The sequence below is a fragment of the Schistocerca nitens genome, chromosome 1 (assembly GCF_023898315.1).
Source record: "Schistocerca nitens isolate TAMUIC-IGC-003100 chromosome 1, iqSchNite1.1, whole genome shotgun sequence".
NCBI lineage: Eukaryota > Metazoa > Arthropoda > Insecta > Orthoptera > Acrididae > Schistocerca > Schistocerca nitens.
This window is the reverse complement of record NC_064614.1, coordinates 1,184,354,508-1,184,368,247: the sequence shown is the minus strand read 5'-3', so window position 1 is coordinate 1,184,368,247 and position 13,740 is coordinate 1,184,354,508.

Here is a 13,740-nt window from a genome sequence, read left to right as displayed (position 1 = left end):
AAGGTGAGTTCTATCAATCTGATTAATTTTGTATGTAGCCCGAAATTTCTTACGATTTTTAACATTGAAGCTCTATGGATATAGTCACATGCTTTTCTAAAGTCCACGAAGATTATTACAAGAGGTTTATTTCGTTTCTTGTAATATGCTACAGCTAATTTTAAAGTGATGATCTGTTCTGCACAGGTTCTCCAAGGTTTGAAGCCTCCTTGGTATTCACTTAATTCTTCCTCTGGCTGCTCTTTGATCCTGGATTCTGGAGAAAATCTTGTATGTGCAGTCTAAGACAGAGATACCTCTGTAATTATGTGGGTTGCTTTTATCTCCTTTCTTGTTGAGTGGGTGGATTATGGCTGCGGTCCAATGTTCGGGGAACTTTTCTGCTATCCAGAGTTTCGTTTGGACTATATGTAAGGTTGTTCGAATTGTATAACTGGCATATTTCCACATTTCTGCAAAAACTTGTCTTCTCCGCATGCCTTATAATTTTTCATCTCTCTGAGTGCCGTTTCCACCGCTTGGATTGTTGGAGGATTTATGAGATCAGGTGGAGTCTTGATGGGCGCGTCTGTATTAATTGCTAAAAGTTACTGGGGTTCCTCACAATTCAAAAGTTTACTAAATGCTTTTGCCATGATTTCGGCATTTTTCCTGTCATTATGTGCCATTTTTCCATCTTCCCTTTTCAGCATTAACGTGGGAGGTGCAAATTTTTGTAATCGTATTCCAAACATTTTATAAAAGTCTCTGGAATTGGTTTTGTGGTATTTTTCTTCTATTGAGTTGATTAGATCTTTCTGTGATTGTCTCTCGGTTTGCCTGATAATTTGTGTGAACTTTTTCCTTATATTTTCGGGGTAGGTTGCATTTTCTTCTGTTTTGTGTGTTTGAAATTTAACCACGCATTATGTCTTTCTTCATGAATTTTGTCACATTCTGAGTTCCACCAGACATGTTTATTAGGTGGGTTCAATGGGGCTCAATTTACTGCTTGTTGCCTGAGAATTTGAACCAGTTCTTCTAAATTACCTATCAGTTTTATGTTTTGTCTGACTTCTCTATATTTATCATTTCTAATTAATTGGTGGGGATCGAAGTGCCTCTTTCTTTTATTGCATTTTGGTTTCTTTTTTAGTTGTGTGAACTTAATTTTGATTTTGACAGTGTAATGATTTGAACCTGTATCGACACCGCTTAATACTTTAACGTTGTAGATGTCTGTGGAAATATTTGTCCATAAATACATGATCCAGCTGCCACTCTCCTCTTTTCCAAAAAGGATGTTTCCTAGTTTTAAGTTTGTTTGGCCTCCTTTTGAAGTATGTTGGACTTTGAGATCAGTTTGTGTTCCCAAGTATTTGACCATTCTCATTTGTTTGTCTATGTGGAGCCCATTTAACAATGATATCCCGGTATTTCTTTTCACCTTCTGATCGCTTTTACGTTAGAACGTTCAAACTGCACGGTTGGCCGCGGGGCATGATGGGAATTAGTTTGCGCATGCGCACACGCCTTGATGTTCTCGGACATTTTCACGTGAAAAAGTCACGGTACAACGTGAGCGTTTAGCGCTTGTGAATGCCTACCACGCGAGCAATAATAGCCCAACTGCGACTCAAAGGAAGTTTGCGACCGAGTTCAAGCTGAAGACAACCCGTCCAAGTGTGCTAACAATCAAGAATTTTATTCGCAAGTTTGAGAGAACGAGTAGTGTTCGTTATGACAGTGTTGGCAATGTCGGTCGTCCAGAAATGGTGAAAACGCCTGAAAACATCGAGATGACACACGCAGTGTTTCAAACCAGCCACAAGAAATCGATCAGATGAGATGTACAGCAGGTGGGAATCAACCGGGAGACACTGCTACAAACTGTTGTTGAAGACCTACGTCTCTTCCCATATAAAATTCAAATCCATCCACCATTAAGCTCCAGGGCCAAGGAACAGCGGTTGTGTTTCGCCGACACTATTGTCCACAGAATTGACGAACACGACTTTCATGTGAATATGGTTTGGTTTAGCGACGAAGCCCGCGTTCATTTGGGTGGATTCGTCAATAAGCAAAGTTGGCGCATTTGGGCGATGGAGAGTCCACATTTCGCGATCGAGAAGTCTCTTCACCCTCAACGGATAACTGTCTGGTGTGCAATGTCCAGTCACGGAATAATCGATGCGATATAATGGCACGGTGGCTACCAAACGGTACATGAAGGTTTTGGGAGAGGGTTTCATCCCAATTATCCAAAGTTGCCCTGATTTCGATAAGATGTGGTTCATGTAAGACGGAGCTCGATCCCATAGAAGCAGGAGAGTGTTCGATGTCCTGGAGGAGCACTCTGGGGATCGCATTCTGTCTCTGGGGTACCCAGAGGCCACTGGCATGGGCTTCGATTGGCCACCATATTCTCCGGATGCGAACACATGCGACTACTTTTTGTGGGGCTATATTGAAGACAAGGTGTACAGCAATTACCCCAAAACCATTGCCAAGCTGAAAACAGACATTCAGGAGGTCATCGACGACAGTATCGATGTCCCGACACCACAGCGGGTCATGCAGAATTTCGCTATTCGTCTGTGCCACATCACTGCCAATGATGGCAGGCGTATCGAACATGTCATAACCTAATTCTGAATATCTTTAGTGACGTTGACATGTTAAATAAAATGTGTGGACGCCTTACTTTGCAACTAAGTTACTATATGATCTTTTTGTGGTGGTCTGGACACATTGCAAAAGAATGTATAGTATGCCTCAGAGCCATTTTTTGTTTTATGTGCCATAAATTTCGGAATAAATGGTTGATGAGTCCCACTGGATTTATTTAAATTTTGTGTTGTTGCATTTCTCTTTTTCCCGTTACTTATATGCATTGCTTTGCGTCATACACATTTATACTGCGCTCTTCGTTATAATTAACTTGGCCATTCGACCTAAATGAATTATTCTATTAAATAAATTGAGTGTTGCGTACTTTAATGCCTCGTTAATTCGCCGTGCAAAATTCACGGCACGAAATCCATTAGCCATTGTGACAGGTAGAGACCCCCTTGTTTTGTTTTATTTTGGTCGGTGTTTTATACCCTATCGGAACTAAAGCCGTTAGAAAAGCATTATTTTATATTGTGCAGTGCTCCCGTCCCATTTTCATTGCGTATCGGTGTGTGGGGACAAATTCACTGATTCTTAAATGCTTCACCTTTACTGCACTGAACCTTTCTTAAGAGAAAGAAGATATGCGAACGAGTCTTAATATCAAGTTATTCGTATAACGTGGCGAATTTTCTTGATCTACATGTAATGGAACTCCCCAAGTCACTCATGTAAGGCGACAAAAGGGTTCAGAATTCATTCTGAGATACATGCAGCAAAACGCTGTAATATACATGTGCCTGAAAAACCGTGCATTAACTTGTCCAAAATCTATTTCTGAACGTGTGTATTGATAGTGTTACATTTCTTGGCTTCCGGATGCAATTCGATGCAATTCCGCTCAGTCACCTTGTAAAAAAAAAATGTAACAACACATGTATTCAAAACTAAAATTATTTGCTTAACATAAACTGAGACTGGAGTGCCATATGTTGTTGGTGAATATACCGAACTACAATTATAAGTTTCCCAAAGGTACAATTACCCTACATTGTTCGGGGTACGAAACGTCAAAGTTGTTCTGTAACTCACATTCTTCACTTTAATGTTGATAAGAGAATGCACCCGGCAACCTAAGTTTACCGTGAAGTTACGTGTTTAATAATTTTCTGTGGACAGCTGATATTGTGAAAGACATTTTATGGTGTTTTAAATTAGTTTTCCTCAGTGCCGTTTCTTTACCAGAATATCCCTTAATGGTTCCACAGCGAAGCTTGGAGGTGTATCTTTCTCCAAGCAAAGGCGTAGAGTCATGTCGGGAGATGAAAAAAGATACTAATATCTGGCAACGGAACAAAAGGAGGACTCTGAGGTTACTTTTGTTACATTTCAATACATATGAGGCTTTTGTTATTAAGGTAATAGTATCTGAATAATGATAATTAGCCCGCATCTCGTGGTCGTGCGGTAGTGTTCTCGCTTCCCACGCCCGGGTTCCCGGGTTCGACTCCCGGCGGGGTCAGGGATTTTCTCTGCCTCGTGATGGCTGGGTGTTGTGTGCTGTCCTTAGGTTAGTTAGGTTTCAGTAGTTCTAAGTTCTAGGGGACTGATGACCATAGATGTTAAGTCCCATAGTGCTCAGAGCCATTTGAGCCAATAATGATAATTAAAAGACGACAATGTTTTCATGCTTGTACGAGGGGCTTTAGATAAGTAATGCAACACAACTTTTTCCTGAAAGCAAGTTCCCGTACACCATATTAATTCCCTCTCTTTTGGGTACAAGACCCTGTTTTTCAACATAATTGTCATTCAATGCGACGGGCTTACACCAGCTTACTGGGAAGGCTTGAACATCCGCGTGGTACAAGTCTACTTGGCGACGTAGGATCCAGCGTCTTGCTGCATCAATAACCTCCCCGTCACCCATGTACTGCTTCCGCAGAGTGCATTCTTCATTGGGCCAGACTGGTGGCAGTCGGAAGGTGCGGAATCTGGGCTTTGGGGTGAACGAGGAATAACAGGTCAATGAAGTTTTGTGATTTATGAAATAAATTTTTAAGTACAAAAGCTTTTAATGCGTTGGCGGCAATTTTCATATCACAATTGAAGCACGATAATTAGTTTCGGTTGCTATCTACAACCATCTTCAGATCGTTTTGAGAGTGAAAAAGCGGTGTATGTGCATTGGAAAACGTCATTACCTGCAATAACATGCATTCGTAAATACCAAGACAATAACAGTACGTAGTTTAAAACAGTATGGTTTGAGAGTAAATCGGAGAAAGACGAAGGTAATGAGAAGTAGTAGAAATGAGAACAGCGAGAAACTTAACATCAGGATTGATGGTCACGAAGTCAATGAAGTTAAGGAATTCTGCTACCTAGGCAGTAAAATAACCAATGACGGACGGAGCAAGGAGGACATGAAAAGCAGACTCGCTATGGAAAAAAAGGCATTTCTGGCCAAGAGAAGTCTACTAATATCAAATACCGGCCTTAATTTGAGGAAGAAATTTCTGAGGATGTACGTCTGGAGTACAGCATTGTATGGTAGTGAAACATGGACTGTGGGAAAAGCGGAACAGAAGAGAATCGAAGCATTTGAGATGTGGTGCTGTAGACGAATGTTGAAAATTAGGTGGACTGATAAGGTAAGGAATGAGGAGGTTCTACGCAGAATCGGAGAGGAAAGGAATAGGTGGAAAACACTGATAAGGAGAAGGGACCGGTTGATAGGACATCTTCTAAGACATGAGGGAATGACTTCCATGGTACTAGAGGGAGCTGTAGAGGGCAAAAACTGTAGAGGAAGACAGAGATTGGAATACGTCAAGCAAATAATTGAGAACGTAGGTTGCAAGTGCTACTCTGAGATGAAGAGGTTAGCACAGGAAAGAAATTCGTGGCGGGCCGCATCAAACCAGTCAGTAGACTGATAAAAAAAGAAATAGTAGTTTAAAACCGTTACTGTGGGCGATGCAGGTTGTAAACCTCAATCTCGCAGTATCACTGTAATATAAGAAAATTTCCAGTTCCATAAGTAAAAGTTGCACCAAAAGCTCATTGTCTGCAACAGTATACCTGGTATAATCGCGAACGAATGATCCTGCATGGCGTATGAAGTAGACATCGTTATAAAACGTTCACAGGTTGGATAATAGTAGGAAAATGCTGCAAGCCCACCAGCCTAACAAGAGTTCCTCTCGGATGGGCGTTCGTTCGAATTTTTGTAGCGACGGACCCACTGAAGTCATTTCTTCAGATACCTGAGGGAACTTCAATACATTTCAGAGTTGATCATTGTGCGCTGATGGAAGACTTCGAACAGAATATCCCCTACAGAGTCCCAGACGACCGTCGCCATGACTTTACAGGTTGTGGACGCGTTTGAACTTTTTCTTCGGAATGGGGGTGGTGCTGCGCCACTCCATAGATCGCCGTTGTGTATCCGGTTCGATGTGATGAACCCACATTCATCGCCTGCAACAATGTTCGACGAAAAACTGTGCCAAGTAGCCCCGTAGCGCGCAAGCAGTTCCTCACAGATGGTTCTTCGTTGATCTTCATGGTCTTCTGTTAGGCGTCGAGGAATCCAGCGGCCACACCATCTTTAAGTAGGCAAACGGGTGGACGAGTCTGTCAGCACTGCCAACAGGGACGTCCAGCAGTACAGCAAGGTGTTTGACTGTGACCCTAATATCATTTCGAATGAGAGTGTCCGCACGTTCCAACATTCCAGGGAGTCACAGCTGTCCGTGTCGGCCGGCACGCAGGAGATCGGACAGGTTTGCGCGACCTTGTTGCGATGATGACAGACGCCTCGCACAACGACTCACCAAGCTTTTGTTCACTGCCAGGTTGACGTAGACACTCCGCAAGCCCCTACGAATATCTGCGATGCTCTAGTTTTTCGCAAAAGGAAACTCAATTATAGCGCTGCCATCTATTGAATCTTCAAGAAACTATACGTCATGAAGCGGGAAGATTTTTGTAACCGAAATTGTTGCTTTTCTTATTAAACGACCCTCACTGCTGTCTTTGTATTCTCTTCTTTCTTTGTACTTACTCTGCTAAGCGATCACCCAACTTACCACCTGTCTGGTAATGATCAAGGAGTGTTCCTACTCCAAACTTTGCCCCCGGAAATAGCGGTTGCTTTCATGAAACACCAGCTACTGGGATAGCTGAAATCCATCCATAAACATGTAGAAACATATACTGATGTTGTTGTTGTGGTCTTCAGTCCTGAGACTGGTTTGATGCAGCTCTCCATGCTTCTCTATCCTGTGCAACCTTCTTCATCTGCCAGTACCTACTGCAACCTACATCCTTCTGAATCTGCTTAGTGTATTCATCTCTTGGTCTCCCTCAACAATTTTTACCCTCCACGCTGCCCTCCAATACTAAATTGGTCATCCCTTGATGCCTCACAGCATGTCCTACCAACCGATCCCTTCTTCTAGTCAAGTTGTGCCACAAACTCCTGTTCTCCCCAGTTCTATTCAATACCCATCTAATCTTCAGCATTCTTCTGTAGCACAATATTTCGAAAGCTTCTATTCTCTTCTTGTCCAAACTATTTATCGTCCATGTTTCACTTCCATACATGGCTACACTCCATACAAATACTTTCAGAAACGACTTCCTGACACTTAAATCTGTACTCGAAGTTATCAAATTTCTTTTCTTCAGAAACGCTTTCCTTGCCATTGCCAGTCTACATTTTATATCCTCTCTACTTCGACCATCATCAGTTATTTTGCTCCCCAAATAGCAAAACTCCTTTGCTACTTTAAGTGTCTCATTTCCTATTCTAATTCCCTCAGCATCACCTGACTTAATTCGACTACATTCCATTATCCTCGTTTTGCTTTTGTTGATGTTCATCTTATATCCTCCTTTCAAGAAACTGTCCATTCCGTTCAACTGCTATTCCAAGTCCTTTGCTGACAGAATTACAATGCCATCGGCGAACCTCAAAGTTTTTATTTCTTCTCCATGGATTTTAACACCTACCACGAATTTTTCCTTTTGTTTCCTTTACTGCTTGTGGAATATACAGATTGAATAACATCGGGGAGAGGCTAGAACCCTGTCTCACTCCCTTCCCAACCAGTGGATCCCTTTCATGTCCCTCGACTCTTGTAAGTGCCATCTGGTTTCTATACAAATTGTAAATAGCCTTTCGCTCCCTGTATTTTACCTCTGCCACCTTCAGAATTCGAAAGAGAGTATTCCAGTCAACATTGTCAAAAGCTTTCTCTAAGTCTACAAATGCTAGAAACGTAGTTTGCCTTTCCTTAATCTATCTTCTAAGATAAGTCCTAGGGTCAGTATTGCCTCACGTGTTCCAATATTTCTATGGAATCGTAACTGATCTTCCCCGACGTCGGCTTCTACCAGTTTTTCCATTCGTCTGTAAACTGATAATGGTTGCTAAATCAACAATATTTGTTGTATACACGACCGGTTTCGGAACACTTAAAATTCCTTCTTCTGGCGTAAAAAATAAAATCACTTTAACTCACCCCATTGTTGCCTGGAACCAAAAGTTCTGCGTCAAAAGTATAAAACGTGGAGGACACGGAACGTTTGGTTCCATGACAACTCTGGGAAGGATGACCTGAGATGGTTAAGTGATTTTCTTTTTTACACCAGATGATGGAACTTTGGGTGTTCCGATATCGGTCGTGTATACAATAAAAGTTTGTTGATTCAGCAACTGTTGTGCGGTTTCTACAATTTACAGAATTGTCTTAGGCATCTGAGGGTACGCCGTAAGAAGAACTCGTTGTACACACACTGATAGGATTAATGAGGTTCTGTATAGAACTGACTAGGAAAGTAAGGACAGGAAGTAAGTTCATAGCACTGAGTGGAGACGTAGAGGGCAAAAACTGTAGGGGAAGACAGGGATTGGAATACATCTGACAAATAATCGAAGAAGACGTTGGATGTAACTGCTACTCTGAGGTTAAGAGGTTGTCACAGAATTGGAAGTCGGGGCAGTCCGCATCAAACCAGTATGAAGGTTCATGAACAAAGAAACGGCACGACCTATGAAGCGATATATGCTAAGAAGTGGGTAACATCACGTGCAGACAGCAAGAGCAGTTGGGTTGGGAGGAGACCAGACAGCGAGGTCATCGGTCTCATCGGATTAGGGAAGAAGGTCGGACGTGCCCTTTTGAAAGGAACCGTCCCGGCATTTGCCTGCAGCGATTTCGGGGAAATCAAGGAAAACCTGAATCAGGATGGCCGGACGTGGCATTGAACCGTCGTCCTCCCGAATGCGAGTCCAGTGTGCGAAGCACTGCTTCACCTCGCTCGGTGAGACAGCAAGAGCCAAATATTGTATTTCTTCCTATCGAAATGGAAGATATTTGAGCACTTTACTGAACACGTTTAATGAAAAACCAGTGATGAAAGGTTAGAGTTTAACGAGCCGTCTCCTGCGATGTCAGAGAGGGAGCACGAGCTCCGAGTTTGTCTTATCGTATACACACCAAGCCAAAAAAAAAAAACAAAAAGAGACGCACCACGTAAGAAATATCCGAAAGGTACGAAAACCGGTAGATGTGATGTACATATAAAGACAAATAAATTATTACCATTTCCAAAAAATTGGATGATTTATTCAAGAGAAAGAACTTCAGAAATTGGGAAACCATAACTCGCCGGCGCAGCTCTGGCCCTTATGCGGGCAGTTATTCGGCTTGGCAGAGTGGTTGTACGTCTTGCTGATGGATATCGTGCCATAATCTGTCCAATTGGCGCGCTATGTCGTCAAGACCCTGAGCTGGTTGGAGGGCCCTGCCCGTAATTCTCCAAACATTCTCAGCTGGGGAGAGATCCAGCAACTTTGCTGGCCAAGGTGGAGTGTGTCAAGAATGAAGACTATCAGTACAAACTCTCGTCTTGTGTGGACGGGCGTTCTCTTGGTGAAATGTAAGACCTGGATGGATTGCCACAAAGGGCTACTAAAGTGACATAGAGTATCTTCACCGCATTGTTGTGCTGTACCGGGTCCACGAATGACAACCAAAGTGGTCCCAGTATGAAGACAAAGGGCACCCCAGGCCACTAAGGCTTGTTGTCGGGCAGGTTGGTATTCCACCGTTGTCTGGGGCGCGTCCAGACACGTTTTGGACGTAGAATTCTCATCCATGGAGAATCCCGCTTCGAACTGCGCCCCCATGACCAACAAAGACGTTTCCAGAGACGCCACGAACAGCAGAATGATACCAACCTGTCGCCCTCTATAGGGGCCGACAACACGGAGTGATGGTCTGGTGTGCCTTATTTTTTCATAGCAGGGCCACTTCGGTTGTTTCCGCGGCAACAGCGGTACGTCGACGATATTCTATCCGAAAGGGCAAATTATCCCAAGAACATAATGTCCACCTGCTTACGGCGAGAGTAGCTACTACTTGTCTTCTTACCTTCCGAGGTCCACCTCAGCCAGCAAAGTCGTCGGATCTCTCCTCAGTTCAAAAAAATGTTCAAATGTGTGTGAAATCTTATGGGACTTAACTGCTAAGGTCATCAGTCCCTAAGCTTACACACTATTTAACATAAATTATCTTAAGGACAAACACACACACCCATTCCCGAAGGAGGACTCGAACCTCCGCCAGAACCAGCCGCACAGTCCATGACTCCAGCGCCTTAGAAGGTTCGGCTAATCTCCTCAGTTGAGAACGTTTGGAGCATTATGGGCAGGGCCACACAACCAGTACGGGATTTGGACGATTTGACCTTCTAATCGGACATAGTTCAGCACCATATACCTCAGGACAACATCCAATAACTTTATCAATTAATGCCAGGCGAATAACTGCTTAAATAAGGGCCAGAGTAAACCGACGCGTTACTGACTTGCTCAATTTCTGAACCTCTTTCTCTTGAATAAATCGCAAAAGTTTTCTGAAATTGCAGTCATTATTTTGTGTGTGTTTACACATCACACCAAATCTACTGAATTGTCCCATTCGGATAATATTCCTTCGTGGTGCTCCATTTTCTACTTCTTAGAGACTTCACATCTCTATAATTTTGTCATAAACGTCGCGTATATTATTTTATATTAAAAAATTATAAGAGGTGGCGCAAAAGTCATTAAACACTAAGCGAATGTATAACACCCATACTCATAAATTAAGGATAATGCTGATACATGGTGAAACAACGAGTCTCCTCTAGAAGCTATGGTCAGTTAAGGTCGTAACCGTGTTACTGTCCGTACACGATCAGTGTCTTACTACACTCATGCTCATAATGCTGATACATGGTAAAACAACGCTCTGGTGGGCGGTTTGCGGATTTCAGTCACCTCGGGGTATGACCATGCGGTGCATTTGAAATGCGGTCGTTGCACGGTGGCGCTGGTAGCAGTCCACAGACGCAGAGGTGTGTTGCTGCATGTCAGAGTACGGTGCAGCGAGTAAGTGTGCAGACGTTTACAGACGTGCTAATGGTGACTGTGTGTTCATAATGGCTCAAAGAACACATTTTGAAGACGTCATGAGGGGTAGAATACTAGTCTGGTCAAACACAGCAGGTCGTAGCACGGGCCCTCCGTATGCCACAAAGTGTGATGTCAAGATTATGGCAACCATTCCAGCAGACAGGAAACGTGTCCAGGCGCTACAGTACGGGACGTCCACAGTGTACAACACCACAAGAAGACCGATACCTCACCATTAGTGCCCGCAGACGGCCACGGATTACTGCAGATAGCCTTGCTCGGGACCTTACCGCATCCACTGGAACAGTTGTCTCCAGACATACAGTCTACAGACGACTGAACAAACATGATTTATTCGCCCGGAGACCTGCAAGGTGCATTCCACTGACCCCTGGTCACAGGAGAGCGCGTAAAGGCTGGTGTCAAGAACACAGTACATGGTCATTGGAACAATGGTCCTAGGTTATGTTCACTGACGAGTCCAGTTATAGTCTGAACAGTGACTCTCGCCAGGTTTTCATCCAGCGTGAACCAGGAACCAGACACCAACTCCTTAATGTCCTTGAAAGGGACCTGTATGGAGGTCGTGATTTGGTGGTGTGGGTTGGGATTATGATTGGTGCATGTAGCCCCTGCACGTCTTTGACAGAGGATCTGTAACAGGTCTGGTGTATCGGGACGTCATTTTGCACCAGTATGTCCGCCTTTTCAGGGGTGCAGTGGGTCCCATCTTCCTCCTGATGGATGATAACGCACGGCCCCACCGAGCTGCCCATACCAGGCGAATGGAGTGGCCTGCCTGTTCTCCAGGCCTAAACCCCATTGAACACGTCTGGGATCTCGGTCGACGTATCGCTGCACGTCTTCAAACCCCTACGACACTTCAGGAGCTCCGACAGGCACTGACACAAGAATGGGAGGCTATACCCCAGCAGCTGCTCGACCACCGGATCCAGAGTGTGCCAACCCGTTGTGCGGCCTGTGTACGTGTGCATGGTGATCATATCCCATACTAATCATGGGGTACATGCGCAGGAAACAGTGCCGTTTTGTAGCACATGTGTTTCGGGACGGTTTTCTCAACCTATCACCAATACCGTGGACTTACAGATCTGTGTCGTGTGTGTTCCCTATGTGCCTATGCTATTAGCGCCAGTTTTGTATAGTGCCACGTTGTGTGGCACCACATTCTGCAATTATCCTTAATTTATGGGCATGAGTGTATTTAAGTTGGTACTACGTTTGTCAACAAGGATCCTGTGTAGGACCCTTAAGACGTCAGCGACGTGTTCATTAACCGCAGTTAGAATCGACTGATCGCAGCGGACGCCATATCTACGATGGTTCTGCGCTATAGCTTCGCTAAACGACGGCAACGTCAATGACGTCTTTTACTGTAGACTCGTGGACGAGGCTGGTGTCGGTTGCTACGCGATGTCCGTTGCGTTGGGTTACGGAGAGTCGCTGGGCAGTGACAGTATGTATCATTCCGATGTGGTGGCAAAATAATTTGCATTAATGTTGCCAAACGACTGATGTATAGGACAGTTATACGATACTATCTATAGAACAACTGTAATGGTTGCCTCACGGCAAAATTTTGTGTCACCCCGCACCATTGGTCAGAGACTAGCAGTAGCCGTACTAAGTAATTATCATCCCATGCATAGGCTGTCATTAACACCACAACATAAACGGCTGTGTTCGGAGTGAAGCCGTGAGAGGCAAGCAAGGACTGCTGATGAATTCCATCGCATCGTAGATATTATAATTAAATGTTTCGCTGGGACATTTAAGCCTCTTTTTATTATCTACGATAATGATCGAAGCAGACGAAATGAATTAAAATTCGCGCTGCGGCCAGGACTCGAACCCGGGTTTTCTTACTTACATTTTTTTTTTTTTAAATCTCATTTTGTTCGTTTTCGTTCGTTGTATCTGCTCAGGGCGGACGTCGCAAGACACCCGTTTCAGTTCGTCCTTGATCCGTTAACTCAGTTTTTTTATTACAGAGGGCAGCAAACCCTCTGACCGAACACGCTGAGCTACGGTGCCGGCTTACTTACTAGGCAGACATGATAACCATTACCCTACCACAGCACACTCTTCAAAATTGCTGCACGAACTACCTAAGGTAGTTACATATTACAAGGACGACCCATTTCAACCAATGCTGTGATGCTTGCCAATATCGGAGAGCCCTGGCAGTAGTGGCAATATATAAGGGAAAAATGAATTGAAGTTTGTGTTGGGGAGGGCACTAAGTTTAGGTAGTTCACGCAGCAGTTTTGAAGATTAGACTATCGTGGTGTGGTAGTGTAATGCTTAGCATTTCTGCCTAGCGAGTAAAAAGACCCAGGTTCGAGTCGCGGTCGCAGCACAAATTTTAATTCATTTCGTCTGCTTCGATCACCATCGCATTGTGTTCAGTGATGAATTGAGGTTCTGTGCTTTCCTATATGGTCATTGTTGCCGAGTAAGGCTGCGACATGGGGTGAGTTCCCATTTTTCTATTGTTTTGGAGACGAACAGTGGTGTTACTGCTGCAGTCGTGGAGTGGGAAATCATCGGATATCACTTCAGCGCATGGCTGACAGTGACTGAAGGAACGGAATCCTGTATCCGCATGTGTTACCTATCGTGTAATTGTGGTGCCATTTTTCAACAGGATAGTGGTA